Raw genomic sequence first — 19,815 nt, forward strand, 5'->3', positions numbered from 1 at the left:
TTCAGTACAATGACACCTCCACCAGTTTCACTTCCTGCGGGTGAGCCTGAGTGTTTGACACTTTCCATTTTACCCCCTGATAAGGAGGAGTGGAGGCCTGGTGGGCACGGGAGGGATCCAGCGACATGCTACCGCGAACTCCTAAATAAGTTCATGGACACAGTAGCTCCACTCTCTGCTAGAATATATTACAGAACCAAAGGAGCCAACCCAAAGTGGAGCTCATTAGACAGCCGTTAACAGTAAATAACAGCCACCCACCCCAGACACAGATCGGGACACAGTTAGCCACTTAATCCGCCATTGTTATGAAAAACTTTACTGGAAGAAAAACACCATCCAGTGTACACTACTTAGGCAGTCTGCTCTCAGAAGGAGAAAAACACAGTCCCACTTGGTGTGCCCTTTTCACATAGTATCCAGAGTCACATCACAGATAGTTTCTGGTTAGGTTTTGAGAGAGAGTCTCACTATATAGCCTGGCTGGCCTGGAACTCATAGAAAGTTCTCACAAATCTGCCTGCCTCGGCCTCTCTATGGGCCGGGCTTAGAGGTCTTTGTCAGCACACTCTGGCATGCAAATAAAATGAAGGAGAATGAGTTTATGCTGTCTTCTGACGACAGACAGCTAGGACCTAGACAGCTGGGAGAGCTGCTTATAGTTCCCACAAGTAGTACCAAAAGTGCAAGCCAGACTGGGTCAAGCAGCACTTAGTGACCTGCTGTGTCAGCATCACGGAACTCTGGTCCATGGACCAGTTCCAGCTCCCAGTGTTTGGTGTAGCTGACGAGCTGAGTTTTATGTTGCTAAACGGTTGGGGTATTGGGTTAGAAGAATCCTATTGGACGACCTGGGAAGATCACATGGGACATTTCAGAGTCTACAAAGGAAGTGATGGGAATCGCATTTGAGCTGTTCACATAGGTGTTACCTGTTAACCTGGTGGGCAAAGACAAAGACTTGCAGCATAGACCTCCAGGGTCTTGTCTTCAAAGTCTAAAATACATACTGCCTGCTTCTTTCCAGAAAGCATTTAGCTGCTCAGAGAACCCTTGTGAGTAAGTCTGCCAAGGCTGCTGCTGGAAGGAAAATCAGCCTGAAGGGCCCTCACGGTCTTCCACTGTGTGTGTGTGGGAGGGGTGCAGCATCAGCCGGCACACCCTAACCAAGGGTGCCCACCACAGCCTCCTGCGGAAGGGCAAGTGGCCTCTGAAGACCCTGGCATCTGTAACTTCTGTCTGCCCTAGAGTAAGGTTGAGGTTTCCCAGAAAACTGAAGTGCAAGGTAAGAACACGGGGAGGGGGTGGGGGGGGAGAGGGGCCTTGAGAGGCCAGAGAAGGGGCTTTCTCAGGACCACGTTTTGCATATGTAAAGATAGCCCTCTGCCTGGAGAGGAAGCAGACTGAGGAAGCTCGGCTTCTGTGGTAAGAGACTTGTTCCTCCCTGGAGATCTCTGATTGTCCCACTAAAGGCCAGCGCCTGGGGAAACTGTGAGCAGAAAATTCTAGGGAAGGAGACCCATCTCTAGTTGTTCTGGCGTTTTGTTGAGCTGTGTGGAAAGGAAGTTTATCTGTAGAAGAAGGAAAGGGAGGAAGACAGGATGAAGAGGGGACAGAGACAATGACAACAGCCTACAGAAAGAGCACTGATTATTTAATCCTGAGACTTCCCAGTGGCCGTCCTCTTCCTTCTCTTCAGCTGAAGCACTGGGCTTACAGCTGTGCGCCATCATGTCTCGATTTCACACGGAGCTGGGGATATCTGTATTTTTAAAGCCTCCCTGGTGATTGGGATGTGCAAGAAAAGTTGTGCACGTGCGCACGCACACACACACACACAGACACACACATTCATACTCACACATACCACAATTCACACACACACTTACACAGTCACACATATACACAAACATCACATGTACTCACACAGTCATTTTGATTAGCTTATGGGTGCTCTCACTGCTTCTGTATGCAGGTAAACACGCGTGCATTCTCAGTCTATTACACGAAATTAGCATGTTACATATTTACCATTATCAACTGAGCTGTTTGCTTAAAACATTTCTTCAAGACGTCTCTGTTTGGTTATTTGTGTGTCCACGGGGATAGGATATGTTTGTGTGGAGGCACGCGTGCCTGTACGTGTGAAAGCCAGAGGATAATCTGTGTCGTGGCCTGGGAGCTGTCTACGTTGTTTTTTGAGTCGGGGTCTCTCTATTAGGATGTATACGGCGGTGAAATGGGCAGCTCCACTTAAGAGGTTTCTTAGGGGAAGGGAATGCAGAGACAGTCTCTGGAGACACACAAGGGAAGAAAGGGGCTGGGGGATGGGAGGAATTCCCTTGATAGGTCGGTCGACCCAATACAGGCATGGGAAGGCACACACATGCGCAGAGGGTGCACACGTGGCTTAGGGGACCTGAATCCTGCCAGCTGGTGGTGATGTGTTTCCGATGACATGCTTCTGGGGTGGCTTTGGTGTTGCCTGCTTTCCCACGATCATCAGGGCCTTTAGAGGGTAGCTGTATCGCTGCCTGATTACTAACATTCCTCCTTTTGGTTATTATAAAAAGAAATGAATAACTAGAAAGGGCGTGATGGTGAGGAGAGGGAATATGGGTGGAGCTTCGCTCATCACACTATTTCCTGCTGGTCAGGGGCGCAGTCTCTCATGATGTGGCTGATCCTCACCATCAGGGCATGTTCGATTGTCACCGATTGTCATCGTTAGCACCCGTTTCCATGGCCAAAGGCTGATAACGCTGTGAAAGCAACTGATTAAAGGTTTGATACGAGATCTTTTGTATCTGGTGTTGGAGGAATGTAGAGGAGAAGTTAATAAAGCAGGGTGCAAACACGAACAGCAAGACCAGAAAAAATGAGCGGAAGGGAGTCAAGAAGGGTAAAATCCAGTCGCCTACGGAATTCTCAAAGGTCCAGACGTTAGAAGCCTCTACCTATTCTCTTTGCCTGTGGAGAACTGTCTGAAGGTGCTGAACTTTATCTTTTACTATACCAGACCGGTTGAGGTAAAAGTGGCCTTCGTCTTGGGCAAAGGACGAAGACCACCTTTCTCCAGTCCCCATCAATGCGGGAGTACCACGGCTGCCAAAGAGCCGGTGTGTCCCCCGCAGAGTTAATGTTGTCTCAGCCACTTGCTGGAGGTCCTGGATAAACTGAGAAGAAAGCTGATAATATAGGGTCAGTGAAGTGGCCGGTCCTGCTGTCCCAGTTTCGACACTGGCAGTAATTCCTGCCACAGCCAAGAGAGACAAAATTTGAACCTGCAGTAGGGCATTGGGACTGAGATGAGGTGTTGAGGATTTTAATTTTGTTGCAGTGTAGGGAACTTAACGTTCCTACAGAACGTGTCCCAGATGCCTTGAAACAGCTTGTCACTCCAAAGAGGGTGATATGAAAGAGGTGAGGGGGTCGTGGCAATGCCAGAGTTAGGGCAGTTAATCAATGGCGAGGTTAAGTTATCTGACAGGGTAACTGGGGACACAGTCAACGACAGCTCTGAGCTGGTCCCAAAAGGGACACACAGCCAGCAATCTGCAAAGCAGCCAAGCTGGTGACATTAAGGAGCTTGTAGGCCAAGGTCAGAATCTGAAATAAGAGACGAAATGACAGGTTTGTGTAATTTAGGAGAAGGGGTGTCAGGGAGGCAGTGACCTTTGGAGGAGTGTTTAATCACTTTCTCCACCTTTTCCATGTCGTAAGTTTGGGTGATCGGGACATGTGTTCTCCGGATATGAATTGCACTTATCAGGAGTTCAGGTATGTATCGGCAATAGAATTTACCAGTGACGCCCGTTCCCCATCTGGGATCCCACGGGCCCTGGGTGCAGAAGAGGAGGGTCTTTCTGTAAAGGTGAAAGAGCTTCTTCTGTGCTGGTGTGTGGGCTGGGCACGGTCAAGAGGGGCAGCCCCCATAAATGTCTGCTTCTTCCCTGCAACGACTTTCTGTTTAGTCAAAGAGGAGGCAAACAAAAATCCTATCAGATAAGAAAGGCGGGACAGATGTGGGGGTGATGGTGATTTCAGCTGGCTTCTGACAGCCTCCCACAGAGCAATTTCCCAACCCTATTTGGAGAGACTGTTTGTTATGAATGAGGGTTTCTTGAACCTTGAGTCTCCAAATATAAGAGTTTCCCTGGACAGAAACAGACAAGAGGGGGAGGAGGGAAAATACGTATCCAATCCAGTAGAGTTGAACACGGCTGCTGGAGTGAAGCTGTATTCTTCCGGAGTAGGCGACAAGGTGGTTGTTCTCGATGCCCTCCAGAGCTTAAAGGAGCAGGGTCCTGTTGGAGGTGATATGTAGGAAGGCGCATTATCTTGAAGAGGGGGGTTAAATGGCTTGAGGTGAGATATGTGAAACCAGTGAGAAACGCCTTCTGGTTTAGCAGCTGTGGGAGTCACAAGAATTACTTTGAAGGGGCCCTGCCATTCAGGGGAAAGAGCTGAGGGCTGAGGGACGTTGGTCCAGAGGAAAGAGGAGGACCTGATCCCTAAGGTTATCAGAGCGTAATCTGTATCATGACCTGGGAGCTGCCCACATTGTTTTTTTGAGTCGGGGTCTCTCTATTAGGATGTATACAGCGGGGCTGTGCGGAAATGGGCAGATCCACTAAGAGGTTTCTTAGGGGAAGGGAATACAAAGACAGTCTCTGGAGACACACAAGGGAAGAGAGGGGCTGAGGGTGGGAGGAATTCCCTTGATAGATCGGTCGACCTATAGGGACAGGGATTAGACGGTGGTCAGTAAAGTCCCATAGTATGGAGGGGAGATGACAAAGGAAGGGAGAGGTGAAGATTTAGGTAGGAACCCGGGAGTTAGAACCAGTCATCCATACATGAGCTCAAAGGGTGAAATAGAAACAGGTTTCTCAGCGAGAGCCCTCAGCATGGAAAGGGCGAGTGGCAGGAGTTTTACCCGGTCGAAGTCAAGCTCCTGTGACGGTTTGATAAGAGTGTTTTTTTTAAGGATTGGTTAGTTCATTCTATCTTTCCTGAAGACTGGGGGTGGTGTGGGATGTGAAATTACCAAGGGCTGTTTAGGGCTGTAGATAAGGTCTGCAACACCTGAGAGGTGAACTCAGGGCCACTGTCTGACTGGAGGGAGGTGGGGACTCCGAAGAGAGGGATGATATCTCGAAGGAGGCGGTCGGAAACTGTCAGAGCCCTTTTGTTAGTGGTGGGAAAGGCTTCTACCCGTCCTGAGAAAGTGTCTGCCACGACCAGGAGGTACTGGAAACACTTGACTGTGGGCATGTGGGTAAAATCAAGCTGCCAGTCAGTGCTGGGGAGGGATGAACTGGCCCAGGGACTTAGCCACCCAGTGCACCAGGGCTTTGAGCAGCTGCTGTGGCGGTGGTGAGGACGGCGGTTCCTCCTGGCAGCAGGAAAGGGACTATGTCTGGAGGAAAGGTTCCAGCTATAGGTCAGCGAGGAGGACCGGCCTCCATCGTGAAGGAGACTGGAGTTGGGTTTCCTCCACTCCCAGTGACTCAGAGAGGGTCGGCTATCTTGCTTGAGCAGGAGAAACCCCTCACCAATTAGGCAGTGAATGTGCAAACCAGATTACGGTCATGCTAAAAGCCTGCCATCTTCCCACAGCTATTGGAACTGTCCACGGTGGGTCACACCAGAGCGATAATTCCATAGTCTCTAAAGGAAATAACCGGCTGACAAAACAGCTACACTACAACCCCCACACCCCGCCCCCTCACCTCCTAACACTCATCAGATTCTATCCTACCCACACCAACCCTTTCATCCTAACAGCCAAGCCTTATCTAACTTTGTTAAAACCCATGTACAGCCCTAGCCTCCTGGTATAGCGAGCCCCGGGGCCTTGCTGTTTATACGTCCCCAGCGCTGAGACTCCAAATGCATTGCCATCGCGCCTGGATGGCTAGAGTTTGGAGCGGAATATGAATCCTGGGGACTAAACTCAGGCCCCCATGTCTGTAACAGCAAGCACTATACCAGTTGAGCCATCTCCCCGGCCCCTCAATTTGGTTATTTTTTTAATCTCTCCAGTCGCATTGGATAATCTCTGATCATTTCCTCCCTTTTAGAAAAAAATTCTGTGTTATTTCTGTAAACACTCCATGGAGTCCCTTCGAATTTTGTGTGTGTTCAGCATCTCAAGTTCCTGGAGTGTCTGCGTGATGACGGTGGCCCTGGCGATGAGCCCCATGTCTTACTTCCTCAAACGTCTGCTGACCCTTGAGATGTAGTTCATCGTAACAGGAACACTCTTGAGGCTCTAATGAGAGATTACTTCCTCCAGAAAGCTCACCCATTTCTCCAGGACCCAGGGCCAAGAGTGACCCTACTGACCAACGGTAACTTCAGGACCGTGTAAGACCTTTGGGTTCATTTGAGCACCCCATCCCCAGCCTCTCACATTGGTACCAGAATTTAGGTCTATATGGAAGCCTTTAGCAGCATTTCCCTGAATGTGGCATTTTCTCCAAAATGGTCTATGTTCTCCACAATTGTTTCATTTCCAAAATGAATCCTGAAGCCTTTAATTATCTGCTCCCAGACTCTCTCAAAGAGAAACGACCTGTCAGGATCAGTGATGACATGCTGGTAAACAAACAATACACCAACACAAACATGAGTGAACTAAAAAACAAAGACTACAGAAAGTGACTTGGTGTTATAGGAGGCCAAGGCCCGAGTTATGTTACATGCTCTAAAGAAGTCAGCTAGATACCATTTGGAACAAATTGAGGGAATCTCATGAGCACAGGACAGTGTTGCAGGTCCTAAGGGAAAGAAATTCCAAATGTGAGCCTTGCCAGTGTGAGTGCTGGGAGACCGAGCAAGCTGCTGGAAGAATAAACGCTCCCCCCTGGGAAGCCATTGACTCACCATTGTTCACTGAGGAATGTAGTTTTGCAGGACACACTGTCTTCTTGCCCAGCACGGCATACCATCAGATTGCAATGGAGTCTGGAGGCAAAGCCTGTTGCTATCACAGGAGTATTAACAATCCTGTGCTGACACAACTGGAAAATTAAAGAGGAAAGAATCCATCCCTATGATCTACAAATTCTTTTTAAACAAAGAAAGGCCAGCTTGGCAATTAACAAAAATCATTATGCTGCTGTTTCCTGTAGATAATGCACAAAACAAGATGGGAGATAATGTAAGCAATGTTGCCCCCAAGTAGTCCAGGAAAAGAGAGGCAGCAGGCACCTTGGGTCCATTGCTACAATAGCAGCACAGCTGCCAGGGGAGGGGGTGGGGGGCTGGGGGCGGGGTATGGGCGGGGGGGGGGGACCACTCATTTTCTAATCAGCTCTGGCCTACACCATGGGAGGAAAGACATTTCTGTTACCCTAAGTCTGATTGCAAGCTTCTGGCTAGGGAGGTCACAGATGCTGGGGGCAGGAAACTGCTACTGATGCTTTGTTACCTGGGCATCACTCTGTCTTCCAAGCATTGTGCTTATATGCATTGACTAGTGCTGCTCTCAGCCTTGGCCAGAGAAGCTCTTTTGCAGTAGGGTTGGTTAAGACAGAGACTCCTAACTGGTCAAAGCGCTGAGAAGTGGCTGGGGAAAATGATGATACATTGTGTACGTATATGAAATTGTTAAAAATATTAAACAGAGAGAGGGGCAGAGTGATGGGAAGAGAGACAGTTAGGATGAAATGAGCACACATAAGGATAGCAGAAAGAGGGCACACTGGGGGAGAGCAGGCTATAGCCTTCCATTACTGTCTTACTTCTTGCTCTAAGGAAAATGTTACATGAATTCTTATGGGAAACTGTGTGGGTCCCAGTTAGGTGAATGTAACTTCTTCACAAGTGTGGGCTCTGTACACCTTATCTCATTCACGTGTGTGGGCAAGAGTTGCAGGCCAGTAGATCTGAAGATATAAGGAATCCAAGTTGTAGCCTGGTGGTAGTGGCACACTCTTGAATCCCAGAAGTCTGGAGGTGGGAGGCAGAGGCAGGTGGATCTTTGTAAGTTCGAGGCCAGCCTGGTCTAGAGAGTGAATTCCAGGACATAGAGAAACCGTGTCTCGGGGGAAAAAAAAAAAAGAGTCCAAGTTGTGTGTGGATTAAAGTGACATGTGTCTGGTTTTTGTGGTTGCCAGAAATTCTGACAGACATCTTCTAGATGACTTTCTCCCTAAACTTGAAACTACAGAAAGCTTGATTCCTCTTGTTGCACAGTTCAGTTAGGTCTTTATGAGTTATTTGGGAAGATAACCTGATTGTTAGTGACTGCCTTAGGCACCACCAGCAAGATACCAGAGTGGATCACAAGCTGTCATACAGCAGCTTTTCCAACCACAGGATTAAAAGCAAATTTCTAGGATGGAGATGTAAGGGAAACACAGGCTCTTTGCCTTCCCATGGAGGCACCACACTGTGGCTGGCTCACAACTTCCGACTCCATCTTTGAAGATTGCTACCCTAGCCTGGAGTAACACACACACACACACACCCCTCTTTGTTGGTCTTCTACATGTGCAAGTGAAATCTTGAACTATCCTCTCCAGGGTCTATTGTTTTGGAAAACAGATAAAAGCAATTTGCCACACTTTAACAAAATTTTAATTTTAGTTTAATTTTAATTTTGTAGAAGAAACGTCCAACCAGCCAAGTTTTAATGGAATATACTTTATGTCTATATGTCATATTCTCACCATAGACAGAAACAGAGACAGTTTTCTGGGGCAATAGTGCTGGTACTCATTTGTGGCTCGTAAAGATGTCCTAAAGGCAATTACCAAAGAAGAGCTCTCAAGGTCTTTCCCAATAGTGCCACTGCAATAAGTGTTAAGTCTTTCCAAGCGACTACTTAAATGGCAAATAAAACTTAGATGGGCATCTGGCATGCCTGGAGACAGCCTATTAGTCATAATGTTTTCTTCCCGCCCCTCACACCCCTTTCTTTTCTTTCTTCTTGCATTGGTAAGGACCGGATCCAAGCCCCAACCTGCACATGCTGGACAAGCACTCTACCACTGATCTTGGCCCTGGCCACGTGTTCTCTCTTTAAATGTTCTTTTGAAAGGTTTAATAAGCAAGCGTCCCCTCCCCTTCCTACCATCTCCAACACTGAGACGATCCAACGACTCACCATAACTCGTTTGCATTTGTAATGTTTCCCCTATGTTAGGTCTCTCCTCTGTTGGCCCTCGGTTTCAGGCTTTAAAACTACTTTTCTGGCAGCTTTGTGCTTTTCTTCATATTCTTCTTTTCTTTTCTTCTTTTTTTTAAAGATTTATTTCTTTATTATGTACACAGTGTTTGTTCTGTCTGCATGTACACCTGCACACCAGAAGAGGGCACCAGAGCTCATTGTCGATGGCTGTGAGCCACCATGTGGTTGCTGGGAATTGAACTCAGGACCTTTGGAAGAGCAGCCAGTGCTCTTAAGCTCTGAGCCATCTCTCCAGCCCTTTTGTTCATACTCTTATGTGAAGCCACACACATTAGTGCACACTGCCTCAGGTTTTCCTTCTACTCTTTGCCGGGCTAAACTCTACTAGTCCTTTAAAGTCAGCTGAGACCCTGCCTCCGCCGCCTCCGCCGCCTCCGCCGCCTCCGCCGCCTCCGCCACCTTCCCTGCCTTCGCTGCCTTCTCTGTCTTCGCTGCCTTCCAGCCGTGATTCCATTATATTGCTTGTTACTCTATCTACCCCACCCACAGTATAATAATCCCATCTCTGGAGAGGGAGGATAAAATGCTGATTGAGTAATGTGAAATAAAGGTTAAATTAATTTCCCCTTCACGGGGTTGGTGGGGGATGGGGGGATTCAGAGTCATAGTGAAAGAAAATAACATCAGTTTACTTGAATCAGTTACAAGTCCAATTTCCTAAGACTGAATGTAAAATTAACAATCAAAAAACAAAAAGCAAAACCCTAACCAACCGACCTTTAAACTTTCAGTCTAATACTTTGGGAACCAGATTGGGAGCCAGCATGGTAGTACATGTCCGTAGTCAGAAGGCTTGTGAGTTTGAGGCTAGTTTGGGTTATGTGGCAAGTTTCAGTGCAAGATAAGCTAAGTGGTGACACTCTGTCTTTAAAAAAAACAAAAACAAAAAAGCAACCCTCCTTGAAGCCTCAGACAACAGAAGTGAATGAAGGCCACACACCTGGTCTTCATTTGGTTGTAAGAAAAAGATCCCAGGTCGAGTACAGTGGCGCATGCTTGTAATCCTAGCACTCGGCAGGCAGAGGCAGGCGGATCTCTGGGAGTTCAAGGCCAGCCTGGTCTACAAGGCAAATCCAGGACAGCCAAGACTACACGGAGAAACCCTGTCCTGAAAACAAAAACAAAGAAAGAAAAGGAAAAGAGCCCAAAGAGATGGGATCAATGCAAACTGTTAGGAAACAAGAGCACCAAGACACAAAAGAAAAAAACCAAAATGTACCTGGGAGCAGAAAAAGTGGAGACAGCTGCGTGCAAGCCGGGGTGAAGCTTCTCAGAGTGGAAGCCTTGTTTACACATCTCACCTCTACTTTACACTCCCACGCTCCTGTGTTCTCTCCCTTGGCAAAAACCTCAGGGATGGGGTTTTATCAGACTAAGAAGTTTCTACGTGTCAATCTACAAAATGATAAAGACAATCCAGGGATGAGAGAAAATAGTCAGAACCATAAATTCAACAGAAGTTACTATCTAAAATATGTATAAGGAACTTGACAACAATGGGGAAACTTGTTGTTGTTGTTGTGTGTGTGTGTGGTTTTGTTTTGTTTTCAAGACAGGGTTTCTCTGTATAGTCATGGCTGTCCTAGACTCACTTTGTAGACCAGACTGGCCTTGAACTCAGAGATCTGCCTGCCTCTGCCTCTGCCTCCCGAGTGCTGGGATTTAAGGCCTGCGCCATCACCGCCCAGCCGAAACTGTTTGTTCTTAAGTGGAACATTTTCCCCAGGAAGACATACAAATGGCTGGCAAGTGTATAAAAAGTGCCAGCACCACTGAGCACCAGGGAAATCGAAACCACAGCCAAGCTCATCTCAGACCTGCTAGCATTAAAAAAACAAAAACAAAACAAACAAAAGCCCTCTCAGGTGTAGAGAAAGGAGAAGCCCTGGCCTGCTTGTATTCCCGGCCGTTTGGAGGCTGAGGAGGAAAGATTCTCATGAGTTCTCGGCCATTGTGACTAGAGCAAGAACCTGTCTCCAGAAGAGTTCGAGGCCAGCCTGGTCTACAAAGCGAGTCCAGGACAGCCACGGCTACACAGAGAAACCCTGTCTCGAAAAACAAAACAAACAAACAAACAAAAAACTAAATAGAATTTCAGTGTGACTCAGATACCCCTCTCGGTTTATATTCAAAGGAAAGAAACCCGTGATGTCAGGAGATCTCTCCACTTTCAAGGTCTTTGCAGCATTATTCACAGAAGGGGAGATATGGAGGCAACCTGAGTCCCGTCCACAGAGAAATGGGAACAGGAAATGTGAGGCATGCTAGGATGGTATCCAGCCCTGAGGAAATCCTGCCTTCCGCCCTGATGAGCCTGGGGGACACTGCACTGCAGAAAATAAGCTGACTCGGAAAGAGACCTGCTGCAGAATTATTGCTTGTTTGTGAAATCTTAAAAAAAAATTTTTTTTATGAACAAACATGAGAAAGATGCTTCTGAGGGTCTGAGTGAGAAGCGGGAAGGTGCTGGGCACGGGGTACAAACGTCAGTCAGAAGACAGAGAGTCTTAGTGATCTGATAAACAGTGATAACTCACTTTACATTTGAACTTTCTTGTGAAAGCAATTGTGCATGCGTGTGTGTGTGTGTGTGTGTGTGTGTGTGTGTGTACACATGTGTGTGCGTATGTCTATGTATATGCACATGAGGAGACCAGAAATCAACGTCAAATTCCTTCATTCCTTCATCATTCTCATCTTTTGGGGAGGTATTTTGAGACAAGGTTTCTCTGTGTAGCCCTGGCTGTCCTGGACTCACTTTGTAGACCAGGCTGGCTTCGAAACTCACAGTGATCCACCTGCCTCTGCCTCCCAGAGTGCATGCATCACCACGCCCAGCTTCCCATCTTTTTTTTTTTTCCCCAAGACAGGGTTTCTCGATGGAGCTCTGGCTATCCTGGACTCACTTTGTAGACCAGGCTGGCCTCGAACTCACACGAAGATCAGCCTGCCTCTGCCTCCAGAGTGCTGGGATTAGAGGTGTGCGCTGCCACGCCTGGCCTCATCTTATTTTTTTTTTAAGACAGGCCTTTTACCAATTCTGCTAGACTGCCTGGCAAACCACAAGGATCTACCTCTAGTCCCCCAGCTCTGGGTTATTGATACCCACTGCCATGGCCACCTTCTTATGTAGATGCCAAGGCTCCCAGCTCTAATCCTGACGAGGGAGCTATGGGTGCACGAGACTTGGTTTGATCTCCAGGAGAGGTAGCATACGCCTGTAATCCCAGCACTCCCTCAGGAGTTTGAGGCTGGAAGGTCAGAAGCTCAAAGTCATGCTTTTTTTTTTTTCGAGACAAGGTCTCTCTGTGTTAGCCTTGGCTATCCTGGGCTCGCTTCATAGACCAGGCTGGCCTCGAACTCATAGCGATCTGCCTGCCTCTGCCTCCCGAGTCCTGGGATTACAGGCGTGCGTCACCATGGCCGGCTTCAAAATCATCCTTGACTACAGATAGAACTCTGTCTCAAAACAAACAAATAACAGCTGAGCTTGGATCCTTGGGCCCTTTACCCCAGGGAGCCATCCTTCCCTTCAGACTCTAACTCTTAAGTATTGTTCCTACATTAGCGCGACTATAGTCATTATTTCACAATATGGACACATACACCATGTCATCTAATTGTCTACTCTAAACACGTATGCCTTTTATTTGTTAACCACATCTCAATAAAACTAGGGAAAATGACATCCAGAGAAAAGCATCAATAGCTTGCTATGAACTATATTGTTGCCCCACGCCCACCCCAACCCACACACAGAGGAAGCACTTACTGTTATTATCGCTACCTGGGGATGTAAAATAGCCCCATTAACTCTTTGCTAACCATATACATTGCTCACAAGTGTTCTTCACATTAGACCTTCTCACGGTTCCCTAGTAAAGCACTCTTTCCCACAGATGAGAAGTTGCCTCCCGGGTGAGTGCCAGCAGTGCGCTTCACCAAGGGGCAAATGGATTCCCACCGCAAGCTCAAATGTGGGCCTCGAGCAACCACAGGCCAGTCGCATCACATCATCTGGAACTCAGCACTTTAAAAGGAAATGAAAAAAAAAACCAGTTGATTCAGTAGACTTATTCCTGGAAATAATAAAAGACGATAATCTGTGCACTGGCCTCAGAGCACATAACATAAATATTGAGCTTGGAGCACGACCAGATCTGACTCAGCGCTGCCTTAAACGAGGATTTCCTTTGCTGTGCAGCCCTGTGTTTAGGATGATTTAAAAACAGTTTTCTTTGCTAAGTATCCACAAGGCGCCTTGGTGAAATAGCTTAGGAGCCTCTAAGGATCTTCGGCACCTTTGCAGAGCTGTCCTGAGGAGTCCCCGTGGGATTGGGATGGAGACTTTCTGAGCATCGCTGGGAAGCTCTTCGAGGTTTGGCATGACTAGATTCTTCTCCTCAGGCTCAGCTTCAGGAGCGCCTGCCACTCGGAAAGTTACCCACGTGAAATAAGTCCTTTCTGTTGCTCAAACAGTGTGTTTGCTTTCTAGTTTACCAGTGAGTAGCATGGTATTTGACCAAGCCAGCAGTTCTGCAGAGCAGGTGTCTTCTATAGTAAAAGTGGCTACATAATACATATTAAGAATTTTTAAGATCATTTTCAAAGGTCAAGCTGACACAGAACAGGAGTCTAGAAATAATGCCAGGTTTATGATTTTGGGAAACCAGTGATGCTTCGCAATAGAAGGCAATGACCCGTGGAGCCAAGGGGTGGACAGTAAAACTCTGGCCACTTGAAAAATCAAGAGGCAGCCAAGAGCTGAGCATGGTAACCTTGCTGGTCAGCCTTAAAGCCAGAGGATGGGTGCAAAGCAAGTTACAGGACATCTCCAAACATCCTTAACCTTTCACCTCAGTCCTCCGATGCCCAACCAGACATCACTGGGCCTCAGAAACACATAATCCACCAATTAATGCTTTTCTGATATATATTGCTCATCTCCTCCCTCTCAACCCATCTCAGTCACTTTTCTCTTGCTGTGATGAGATGCCACAATGAAGGTGACTTATAAAAGGACATCTTTATTGGGGCCTACGGTTTCTGAGGGTTCAAGTCCATGATAATTATGGTAGGGAACATGGCAGCAAGCAGGCAGGCATGGCGGTGGAGCATTCATTGAGATCCACAGGCACCAAGCAGAGAGAGAGAGAGACAGACAGACAGACAGAGACAGAGACAGAGAGACAGACAGAGAAACAGAGACAAGGAGAGCAAGCTACCTGGAATAGAAATCCCAAAGCCCGCCTTTGACACACCCCCTCCAATAAAACCACACCTCCTAATTCTTTGCAAACTTCCATTAAATGGGAAACAAGCACTCCAGTATATGAGCCTATGTGGTGGTGGAGGAGGGGTGGGGCAGCATGCTCATTCAAAGGACCACACAGTATGGTATGTCAGGCAGATTGCTTCTTCCTCCCACTTCCCTTCTTTCTGGTGTGAAGCCTGATCTCGCTGATGCTCAGCAGGCTCTCCAGCGTAGGTCCCAGGGCAGCCCCTAGGCCCTGCTGGGATGGTCCTCTCTACAAAAGCCTACAGAGGGGAGGAGAGGCAGCATCAGCATCCGTATTGAAGGAGAAGCAGACAGCTGTATGTAGAAATGAGGGAAGGGGAGGCTGGAAAAGCAGCCCCATGGGTAAGAGCACTGGTGGTTCTTGCAGCACCAGTGGTCCAATTCCCAGCATCATATGGTGGCTCACGACCACCGTAGCCACCCAGTTCCAGGGGATCTGATGCTCTCTTCTGAACAGTACAGGCACCAGGCGCACAGGCGGGTACACATACATAACATACAAGCCAAACATTCAGACACGTAGAATAAAGCGCATTCTGTAAAAAGTTATTTTAATGAAGTAAGGGAAAGGGGAGTAAAGTAGCTGACACCAGAAATGTGTCACAGATGGAGACGAAGAGGTGGGCTGTCTGCAGATCGCCATGGGGGTTGATCTTTTTGCCTTGGTGGGATCCTCCCAGTCTCTGTCTAACCCAGGGAATTGTTTCAGCTCCGCCAAGCTCAGACTGACATTCAGACCATATGACTGTGAGTCAGTTTGCTGCCCACATAAAAATAAAGTAGCGCTGCTCATCCGTGCACATCGCAGGCCATGAAGTCAGCCTTGGGGAGCAGCTCCAAGCCTCTGGAGACAAGGATGAGGCATGCTGATTCCTCTTCAAGGCTGTCAGTCATATATTTGTTCTCTCTTACAGGGCTGCATGCAGCGTGGACACCTGCCCTGCACCCTCCAGCCGGGGTAGCATGCTGCTCCGGAAAGGTGTGCTGCGTGCACTGCCCAGCTCTATTTTCTAATGGCCTCTGCTGTGGATCCAAAATAATAATTCTTTTTTCACAGGTGCCGCCAGGAGACAGTGTGATGGCACCAGGGCACTGGAGCTCAGCTGCTGCTCCCCGATTCTGGTGTTCATCTCTGTGACATCTCAACCCGCAGTGGCCAATGCCGAGACAGCCCAGGTTCACTCTAGTCTTACAAGCGAGCCCCTCCTCAAGTCACTGGCTCCACCCTTCACTGGAGGTCACAGTGTCCTGGGACAGAGGTATCCATAGCTTGTGCATCCCCTACCCCCACATCAACCTAGCTCTGCACACAGCGCTAGCTCTTGTGCTCTAGAGCTCTCAAGGTCCTTGCAAACGTCCCGATGTGCTTAAAGCTGACTGGTGGGTGAGGAGACAAGCTCCTCCCCCTACCCCACCCCACCCCCATCAAGATGGGTGCTGGGGCTCTGTGAAAGAGCTAGCTCCTCAGATCCACCAGCCTGCTCTCCAGTTTGTGGAGCTCGCAGATCCTCAATGCTGACTGGGGATAGGGCCTGTGCTCTTGTCCGAAAGAAAAGGTGCCTGTTCTGTCCCCTGAATGGGTGACACTCAAGTGAATGCCTGTCAACGGTGACAAGTCACTTTACAGACCTAGCATAGGATGGTTAGTGGCCATTTCCACAGCGATGGCTACTGCTCCCTTGCTATAAAGTAGAATTAAGCCCCAGGCTTGTGCTATAAAGTTAAGCCACTCTGCCAAAAAGAACTCATAAAAATCTTACAGTCAAATGGGACGTTTATAATTAATTGATTCTCATGCAGTTTGTAGGCAGAGTTTGAAGATGACCCTCACAAACTCTGTTGCCTGGAGTGCACAACTTTTACATAAAATCTCCCTTGAGTGTGACTTGGTCCTAACTCACAGAATTTGGCAAATGAAGGGATTTTTTTTTTTCAGATGTAACTGAGGCTCTAAATTAGCTCATTTTTAGCTAGTTCAAGAGGAGACTTTCTGGGGTCTCAGGGTACCTGACTTTGTCAGAGGAAAATGAAAGCCCCTTGTTGAAGGGAACAACCACTTCCCTTCTTCCCAGAGGATCTCCTTTCTGATTTGATGACTTAACCAGTCACGTTGCAGAAGTCTACACGGCAACCAAGCAGGCGACTTCTAGGATCTGGAGAGGCACGTAGGTCATGAAGTCAGCCTCCAGTTGACAGCCAGCAAAATGTTGGTGGCTCTACCCATACAGGTATGGGGAAATGAAGTCTGCCCACAAACCCAGCACACACAGGAGTCTTCCCAAGTCAGCCCTCCAGATGACAACGAAGTCCTCCAGAAGACACCAGCTGGTGTCTTCCTTGTGATCTCCGATATCCTGGGTCCCTGACCCAGAAAAACTGAGGGGCAGAGTGTGGTAGACTCTTTGCTCTCTGCTCTGCTTTTGAAATATTTCATATCCCCCAAAATCTCATCCCCAAAGATGCTTTAAAGCCATTAAGATTTCTGAGTCCCTGGGAGGTAGTGGCGCGTACTTTTAATCCCAGCACTTAGGAGGCAGAGGCACGGAAAGTTCTGTAAATCTGAGGCCAGACTGGTCTACAACAAAAATTCTAAGCCAACCAGAACTACATAGTGAGATCCTGTCTCAAAAAAAAAAAAAAAAAGTGCAAGTGTGTGTGTGTGTGTGTGTGTGTGTGTGTGTGTGTGTGTGAGAGAGAGAGAGAGAGAGAGAGAGAGAGAGAGAGAGAGAGATTTAAATTAACATCTGGAAATAGATGCTTTCTTAGAAAAGCTTGGTTTTGTTTGTTTGGAAAAAAATACTTTGCCAGATTACTTATGCAGATGTTGCTTAGGTCATACATTAGCAAAAACTTAAGATACAGCTAAAATTTTCTGCATTTCAAGAATTTCAAGGCATGATAGCCATTTTCATTAGTTTACTTTTGTTACCCTAGAAAAAATGGATATTTTTATTTCACTCTTTTTTATTCAAAAGATAGCATATCGCATATATTGTCATATCTTGCTTTTCTCATTAAACAATACATCTTGGAGAGCTCTCTGTACCCATGCTTAGACTTTTCTGTGCCTTTTTCACTGCAGTATAATATGCCATTGTATATGTAGAAGTACCATAATTGATTAAACTAGTTTTTCCCCAAAGGCATTTGAATTGTGTGAATTTTTTTTCTATTACAAACCCTGCAGATGTAAGCAAATGCTCTGCTTATTTTGAACATATAAAGATCAGCACACAGGACAGGCCCCGCAATGAGACTTTGGGTAGATGATCACAGGCATGTGGAATTATATAAATAGTGCCAGAGTGCCTTTCCTAAAAGTTATATCTTTTACTCCCACTAACAGTGCTGCAGCCTATTTGATTCCATTGTTAACCCTACAATTGTGAACTGTAAAAACCTGTTTCTAATTCTGGTATGGCGCAGTCTTTGATCCTGGAGTTTTCTGTTTACTGCAAACAGGTGGTTGTGGTGTGGCTCAGCTCTAGCACACATCTTTAATCCAAGAGTCTTCTGCACGCAGGATTATATAAAGTTAACCCTAGGTCAAGAGGCAGAGCAAGTAACTACCTGACAGGGATTAAACAGAGAGGAGGGGCACTGAAAGAAAGGCATTTAAGACAGCGTGGAGAAGAAGAAAGGGTTTTTGGTTTTTCCTTCTGGGACTTGAGCTGAGTAGGAAGAGCTTCATCCTTTTGGGACATCAGTTGAGTAAGAAGGTCGGCTGGGTGCTTTCTCTGCCTCTCTGAGCTAGTAAGTTTTCACCCCAGCATCTGGCTCCCGAGGCTTCATTGATAAAATTAAACAATTTGGGATTTTCTTTCTTTGTAACAACAACGAGTACCTGTTTTGTTTTGTTTTTTCACAGCCTCTAAAAAGAAGTATCATCAAACTGGGTTTCTCTTGGTTTGCAAGTTGAAAGAAGAAAGCTCATTGTGAATTTTTAAAGTGATGCTTACAAGTCATAGGACCATGAGAGGAATGGGTGGGTGAGTGGAAAAAAAAACTGTAGTGGATGTACACAATGGAGTATTATTTGGCAATTAATAAGATTGTTATGTCCTTCGTAAGAAAATGAATGGGACTGAATGTTGTCATGCTAAGAAAATAAAACCAGAACCAGAAAGAAAAGTGTTATATGTTTGCTCTCATTGTGAACACAAAATAAAGAAAGAAAGAAAGAAAGGAAGGAAGGAAGGAAGGAAGGAAGAAAGAAAGCCAGGTATGGTGGCATATGCCTTTAATCCCAGCACTCAGGAGGCAGAGGCAGGCAAATCGATGTGAGTTTGAGGCCAGCCTGGTCTACAAAGCAAGTCCGGGACAGCCATGGATACACAGAGAAACTCTGTCCTGAAAAAACAAAAACAAAACAAAACAATAAATAAAAGAAAGAAAGAAAGAAAGAAACTTAGCAAAATATTTAGTTTATACACACTAAATACCTATACATAATTAATTAAAAAAAAACACTGAAACGCTCTGGGGAGTAACAGAAAAATAGTAAAACTTTACTCTACTAAGTAAAATTTTACAAACCTATTTTAAAGTTACAGCATGTCATACAGACATAGAGAAGATCAATGGAACAAAAGAAAAGGTTTCAGATGACAAGGAGGAGGTCTATGGACACACGGGAAACCATCTAGCGACAATAAAAGCATGTCTCCCCACCTGATTCTTATCCCAAATCAATTCCAACTAGATTACAATTTTAATTTTTGAAATTTTATGTTTTATTCAATATTTTGAGTTTGGCGGTCCTTCTGAGCATAGCAGAAATTATGCCCGGTTTCCTGACCTGGAAAAACTGAGAAGCAAACAGTGTGGTAGACTCTTTGTTCTTAAGGAAATTTAAAGGGAAAAGACTGATAAATTTGACTTCACAACTGTGAAAGTTTTGTGTGCTATATATAACACAAATGAAGTTTTAAAGCAATATTATCCTTTAAAAAATTGACACACTAGAAAAAGGTTAATAATATATATGACAGGCAAGCATCAAAATCACAATGACATAAAGAACTTTTTTGGGGGGGAGGGGAATGTTTGTGGGGAGAGGGTTGTCCGTGTGCGTGCAGGTTTCCATAGAGGCCAGAGGCACTGGGTTCTGCTGGGTCTGGAGTTACAGGAGATTGTGAACTAATGGACGTGGGTGCAGGGAATAGAGCTGAGGGCCTTTGAAAGAGCTCCTAGCCACCGAGCTGCCTCTGCAGCTCCATCAAGAGCTTGTTCAATCAATAAAAGACCCATTTCCTCCTCTTCCTCCTCCTCCTCCTCCTCCTCCTCCTCCTCCTCTTCCTCCTCCTTCTCCTCC

The 19,815-nt window shown here is 46.6% G+C and overlaps 1 long non-coding RNA gene across 2 annotated transcripts; it reads left to right on the plus strand.

Moving 5' to 3' along the window:
- Positions 1-946: 946 nt before the first annotated feature.
- LOC311581278 lies at positions 947-18,689 on the plus strand. 2 transcript variants are annotated; one of them, XR_014773731.1, is made up of 4 exons: positions 947-1,285; positions 15,416-15,480; positions 15,559-15,760; positions 18,370-18,689. It is a non-coding gene; the product is annotated as an uncharacterized lncRNA (long non-coding RNA). The 2 variants fall into 2 exon arrangements; XR_014773732.1 differs by lacking the exon at positions 15,416-15,480.
- Positions 18,690-19,815: the final 1,126 nt, after the last annotated feature.

The sequence above is a fragment of the Acomys minous genome, assembly GCF_964271855.1.
Source record: "Acomys minous genome assembly, chromosome: 1".
In the NCBI taxonomy this organism is placed as follows: Eukaryota; Metazoa; Chordata; class Mammalia; order Rodentia; family Muridae; genus Acomys; species Acomys minous.